General features: G+C 40.9%; 1 long non-coding RNA gene across 2 annotated transcripts in view; it reads right to left on the bottom strand.

The window, feature by feature from the left end:
- Window positions 1–4,591: 4,591 nt before the first annotated feature.
- Window positions 4,592–6,322, bottom strand: part of LOC123521262 — a 7,774-nt gene continuing 6,043 nt past the window's right edge. The window contains exons 2-4 of one of the 2 annotated variants that reach the window (XR_006679734.1): window positions 6,013–6,172; window positions 5,555–5,660; window positions 4,592–4,804 (exon numbers count right to left, since the gene is read on the bottom strand). This is a non-coding gene — a long non-coding RNA (uncharacterized LOC123521262). Of the gene's footprint in view, window positions 5,661–6,012; window positions 6,173–6,322 lie in introns of both variants that reach the window. The other variant, XR_006679733.1, reaches the window with a different exon arrangement.

The raw sequence follows: 6,322 nt of genomic DNA, 5'->3' as shown, positions 1-6,322 counted from the left end.
TGGTCACAGAGACTAGTGTACTTCTTCATTGTGGGCTTTGTTGCTTCTGAGCTAGATGGCTGCTTGTTTACCTGCAAGCCTTTAAGACCACAGATGCTATATCTTTTGATAGCCGGGGCACCACCAAGTTTCTTCACTACATTTGTTTATGCACACATTTGTCTTCAGCGATCGTGCTGGGAAGGTATGCATTATGGAATGCCCTTGTAATAGAACAAAGTGTTCTTGCATTCAGTAAGTACTTGAGTGGAGGCCCAATGTCAAGACACTTCTTAACATGGATGAAATTAGAGGACATTATGCTGGGTGAAATTATTCAAGCACAAAAGAACAAATACTGTATGAGACCACTAGTATAAAATGTCAAGAAAAGATTTTTACAGTAAAAGACACATTCTTTTATATGTTTCTTGGAAGTGGAAGGGTAAAGGAGGGAGGGGAAGTTGTTGGCTAGAGGTAGACAAGTGTTAACTGGGGTGAATGGGAAGGCAATATCCAATAAGAGGTTGGCAACAAAATGATGGAGACAGGGGAAGACACTAGCAGGTTTGCCAGAGTCAAAGCAATGAAGCAAGTCTTGCTAAATATACAAGAGGGAATATACCCATGTTTGACTGTGGATGTTTATGTATGTGTATTTACCTTTGCTACAAATAGATCTGTGACTGTAGTGAGCACACCGAGGATAAAGTTAAGAACACGTCTCAATCATAGCTAACCACTTCGAGGGAATGAATCAATGGGCCTGGGGGATCTGGACTATAGTCTTGTAGTCTCTTGGTCAAGGGACACAAACGCCAATTGGCATAACACAGTTCACAAAAACAGTGCCCTATATCCTACTTCGGTGATTAAGAACTGCAGTCTTAAAAGCTTGTGAACAACAACTATTGGTCTCTAGCCATCCTGACCAAAGAAGTGTAATGAAAATAAGAAGGTATATGGGACAATTAGTTTAGTGGACTAATGAACCATACAAATGCCATGTCCACAACCCTGAGACCAGAAACCTAGAGGATGCCTGGCTACCTTTACCAATGACTACTACTGCTACCCTGACCAACTGCTCAAGACCTTCACATTAGTGCAGTGGAGAAAAATGGGGAACGAAATTCAAAATTATAAAAGCGTCCAGCCGTACTGGTTGGATCGATACTTGTGGAACTGCCACGATTTTGGCTGTTACCACCCTTCAGGTCTAAAAGCAGTGTTAGAATAATCAGTCATTCAAGGTCAAAAGGATAGCATAGACTCAAGGACAAAGCTCAGAGAAATAGGAAAGGAGGAGGACTGGAAACCTGAAACACAGGGAGAAAGTGAGATACCTGATGAGACATTGAGGGGCTTGCAATGGGTGTGTTGAAAAGAAAAATGTGTATGGATTGTTAAATGTAAAATTGGTGATCTGCTCTATAAACCTTCACCTAATTCACAATTAAAAAGCTGTAAAGACAAGACAAGAAAAAGTTGTGCTTCTGTTACAGATTGAATTGTGGTCCCCCAAAGTTTGTGATGCAAATCCTTACTTCTATGCCTGTGGACCTCAAAACGGAGCCAACAGCCAGCATTTTGAAGAATAGAAAGTATTGAAATACTTAAGCATTTCATTTTACCTGGATCCACAATGCTTATAGAAGCAGCAGTCAAGAAACCAAACCGCAAATTGTATTGGGCAAATGTGATGCAGGCGACCTATTTAAAGTGTGAAAGAACAGGATGTCACTTTGAGGACTAAGGTGCACCTGGGCCCAAACCAAGAAAACCTCACTGCCGTGCATTCCATGCTGACTCATTGTGATCCCATGGAACAGGGTAGAACTGCCTCTGTGAGTTTCTGAAACTAATTGTTGACTGGAGTAGAAAGCCCTCTTTCCCCTGCAGAGTGGCTGGTGGTTTTGAATTTCGGACCATGAATTTAGCAGCCCAACTTCCAACTACTACGCCACCAGTGCTCCTGGACCTGGCCCAAGTTATATTTTCAATCGTCTCATATGCATGTGAAAACTGGACAATAAGCCCCCAATAAAAAAAAGAAAGAAAACTGGACAATGATTAAGAAGGACCAGAGAACATTCGATACATTTGAATTATGGTGCTGATAAAGATATTGGAAGTACCATGGACTGCTAGAAGAGCCAACAAATCTGTCTTGGAGAAAGCCCTTAGAAGCGAGGATGGTGAGACTTCATCTCACCCACATTGGTCACATGGTTTCCCCCTTGTCACTTAAATTAATATGCAAGAGGAAGAGATGGTCTTAAAAATGTCTGATGCAAGATGAATACCAAACTCAAATGTTTGGAAAATTTTGTTAAACCAACTAAGGATACATGTCTTAGAATGTTCCACAACTAAGGATACATGTCTTAGAATGTTCCACAATCTTTTGCTAAAGGAACTAAGCATGTGAGTTGTGGATCTAACCAACTTCCATAGTAGAAAGCCCATCAACTTATCCTGATTGGGACTGAAAAAGAAGGAAAGGAAAAAGAATGCTATCTGCCTCTTGGAATGCCACAGGCAGGAAGCAGGCCAAAGAGTTTATAGCTGTTGTCTTCCAAGCAAACAAAAGGATCATCCCTCAAACAGCTTGGAGTTCAGCACAACTGTTGGAAGGAGAACCAGAAGCAGGGCTTCTTAGTTTCAAAGGGTGGGGCCAAGGTCTTCTAAATTTCAAAGGGGGTTTCAAAGAGCAGGATCTTCTCCAACTTGGTTCTGGCCTGCGAAGCTGCTGTTAAAATGTGCCAAGGGGATTGGAGGTGCTGCATAAAACTGAAGGAGCGAGGCCTGCTGGGGCCAAGGGCTCGGCTTGCCACTCAAATGGACTAGGAAAATGGGGCACCAAAGCCAAGGGAGCAGAGTTGTTACCCAGAGCTCCTGGAAGGTGGAGCTGGTGTCCAGGGCTAAAGGGTTTCTACTCAAAATCTGATGGGCATGGCCTAGATGGTGAGGTCATTGTCCACATGGTCCCCAAGAACAAAGGATTATTTTCAAGCCTTGAGAACGAATGTAAATCGCTAGGTTGGGTTTTGAACTTGCTTGGTGCCAATTAGTCTTTCTTTCCCTTCAATTTCTCTTGTTATAATGGAAATGCCTAACTGGTGCCTCTTCTATCATTGTAGTTTGGAAGCAGTTAACATGTATTCTAGATTTCACAGGTTCACCGAAGAAGAAAATAGAACACACCTGAAGGCTGACCCATATTGGATTTATCTAATTCGGAGCTAAAATTTTAGACTTGGAGTTAGGACTTTGGGGAAGATGTGATGTAATGAATGTGTTTTGCATGTGGGAAGGGCACAGATTTGGGGAGGGCTAATAGGTGGAATGTTATGCATTGAATTGTGTCCATGGTCTCCTCCCCAAATATATGTTGTCTATGTCTATGGCTGTGGTTAGGAGCTCTGGTGGCATGGTGGTTACTCATCGGGCTGAGGTCCAAAAGGTATTGAGTTCAAAACCATCAACCACTCCCTGGGAGAAAGAGAGGAGATTTTACTCCCATGAACAGTTATAGTCTCAGAAACTCACAGGGAGAGTTTATTCTACTCTGTCCTGTCCGGTCGGTCGCTATAAGCTGCCATCCACTCAATAGCAGTGAGTTCAGTTTTGGTTTTTGCATATGGTTAAAATTCCATTTGAACTTGGGTTATTTTTGTTATGTTGATGAGATGGGATTAGTGTAGAGTATATCTTAAGTCGATCTCTTTTTGAGAAATTAAAGCGATTAAACAAGCAAATAAAAAATAGAGACAGGAAAAATTGATGTCATGCTACATGAAAATTGCCCCGGAGCAGAAACTCAGACAAGGGACTTCCTCCAGTGTTGACAGAGAGAAAGCCTATCCCGAGAGCCAGCACCTTAAATTTAGACTTCTTCTTCGATTCCGAAACTCTGAGAACACTACTTTGTTTAGTAAAGGTACCCACTTGTGGTAGATCACTAAGACAAGCTCACATCCAAAGATCTATAAGGCAGTGTTTCCTATATGTTATATGATAAGATGAAATGTTAAGATGTGTATATATCATCATTATAATTCATCTGGTTTAATAAATTTCCCCAATTAACTGACCAACTATTGGGTCAGATCCAATTTGCTAGGGGTTAGGGGCCGGGTCTCTCTTATTCTCTAGTCCCTTTGTTTTCATGGAAGGGCAAATAGGAGAGAATTGGTCCCAATTCTTCTAGAAGGAGCAGCCTCCCTGATTGGTGAATTTTGATCTGCCAATTTATCTTCAGAGAAAATGCTGTCTTTTCTATTCAGCTACGGTTAAAGTTGCTAGGCTTCTGGAAGAGGGACATTGGAGTTTGGTGAAGTTTGTGTGAAAATGTTAATTCAGAGGAAGAATATTAAAAAGACTTATCAGTCCCCCATGCAAATCACATTATTAAGTTCAGTTTTATTAATAATAAAGTGATATCTTCATTGGTTCCAAATTTAGAAGGAATGATACTTAAAAAAACAAAAGCAAAATGGTTTTGTTAGCACTTCATCCACAAGCCATACAATTCAATAATTCAATCATATCAAGAAGTGTTGTAAAATTGCCACCATATTCAATTCTAGAACATTTTCTTCTTCCTCGTGCTCATTGTTATTCGTGTAATTATTGTTGCTGGGTTTTTTTAAAGAAGGAATGGTATTTATTGCCCTTATAAAACTCCAACTTGTATGTATTATCACAGGATAACTGTCACCATCAAGATAGGATTTTATTTTGTATTTTAGTCCTTGATTCTGTTGTTGCTGGTCTAGGGGCTGTAGTTTAGCTTTCTTTGAAGTCCAATCTTTATCTCAAGCTGGACAAGGGAGAAAACATTTATGGCTCCTGGGAAATACTGATATTAGGAAATATTTACTGAGAATGAGTTAGGAACAAACATTGTTCTGCTCATCCCTTCCCCCACCACATCCTGGGAGAGTCTTGCCTATCCTGTTGATTTCTGGGACATGTAAACATGGCAAGCTTGAGGTCACAGGCTGTTTGTCTATTCAAAACAAGAACTGCAAACATAGCAGGGAATAGTCTAGCCTCTCTAAGGCAGGTTGTGACCCAATGTTGTGGGTGTTGGGTGCTGTCAAGGAAGGCCATTCTGAGACGTTGCGACCCTGTGTACAATGGAATGAAGCACAGCCCAATCCCATATCAACATGACCCAATTTTGGACCATAAAATCAACGTGGTTGGTCCTGACCATATTTTAAAACAAATACAAACAATAAGTTAGATATTTCAGCATGCATTGCATGAAGCTAAGAGTAAACATTTTTTTTTTGGTAATAATTTTTAAGACTCAAAAAAATTTCTTTAAGACACTTGCTTTAGAGGGGTGCTGGGTGTGTTGGCATGTTTGGGGTTGAAATGTACAATGTATTTTTTATGGGGAGTCACAGCCAAAAAAACTTTGCAAAAACACCGGTTTAAGGCACACATTTCTTCTTCCTTTCATTTTCACTCGTACCTAATTTGCCTTCTTTCTGAAACTCTGCTGCCTTGTGAATAAAAACTGTAGTAATAAATAACCAGAGAAGCAAAGGCTAATTCTCACCTTGTAAATGGCTGGAATGAAGAGACTGCTGCCCCACTCTTCATTGCTTGAGTCAATCAAATGTCCAAATAGTAGGAGCTCTAGAACCTCAGGGGGTAAGTGGGTACTAGAAAATGAATTAAAAAAAAAAAAAAAAAAGGAAATGAATTCTAAGTTTATCACCTGTGAAGTTCAAGCGCTACTGTTTCTTCCCAGCCTGCCAAGCACAAAGGGTTCAGCTTGCCATTCAGGACCATTTAGATGTAGTGCTGTCTGACCTTCCCAGGCTGATCCCCTATTCTTCTATAAGAAGCCTGTGATCCAGTCAAGCTGACCTCTTGATGTTCCCTGAACACTCCATTACACATTTCCCCATTCCGTGTGGGCAGTTCAAAATCACCAGTCATTGTTTGGAGAAACATGGGCTTTCTCCTCCTGTAAAGAGTTACGGTCCCAGAAACTCACAGAGGCAGTTCTACCTTGTCCTACAGCGGCTATGCGTAGGCATCAACTCAATGCCCGTGAGCTCGGTTTTTGATTTGGTCCTGATTTGTACAGTTCTTTGTGCCTGGAACAGCCTCTAATGCTGCTTGTGAAACTCCCATCCAGCCTTCAAAGTTTCCAATTTTCTTCTTCTTCCTTTTTAAAAAAAACCAAAAACAAACATTTTTATTGTGGTTCCAGTGAAAGCAGAGCACGTTAGTTTCCCATTCAACCAGTGATACACATTTTGGTTTGTGACATTAGTTGCAATCCCCTCCATGTAACAACACTCCTCCCACTTCCCCT

Source organism: Echinops telfairi, unplaced genomic scaffold (assembly GCF_000313985.2).
Source record: "Echinops telfairi isolate 266 unplaced genomic scaffold, ASM31398v2 ScPeMD7_7;HRSCAF=31, whole genome shotgun sequence".
In the NCBI taxonomy this organism is placed as follows: Eukaryota; Metazoa; Chordata; class Mammalia; order Afrosoricida; family Tenrecidae; genus Echinops; species Echinops telfairi.
Note: the sequence above shows the minus strand (reverse complement) of the source record. Positions and strands in the feature narration are given on the sequence as shown.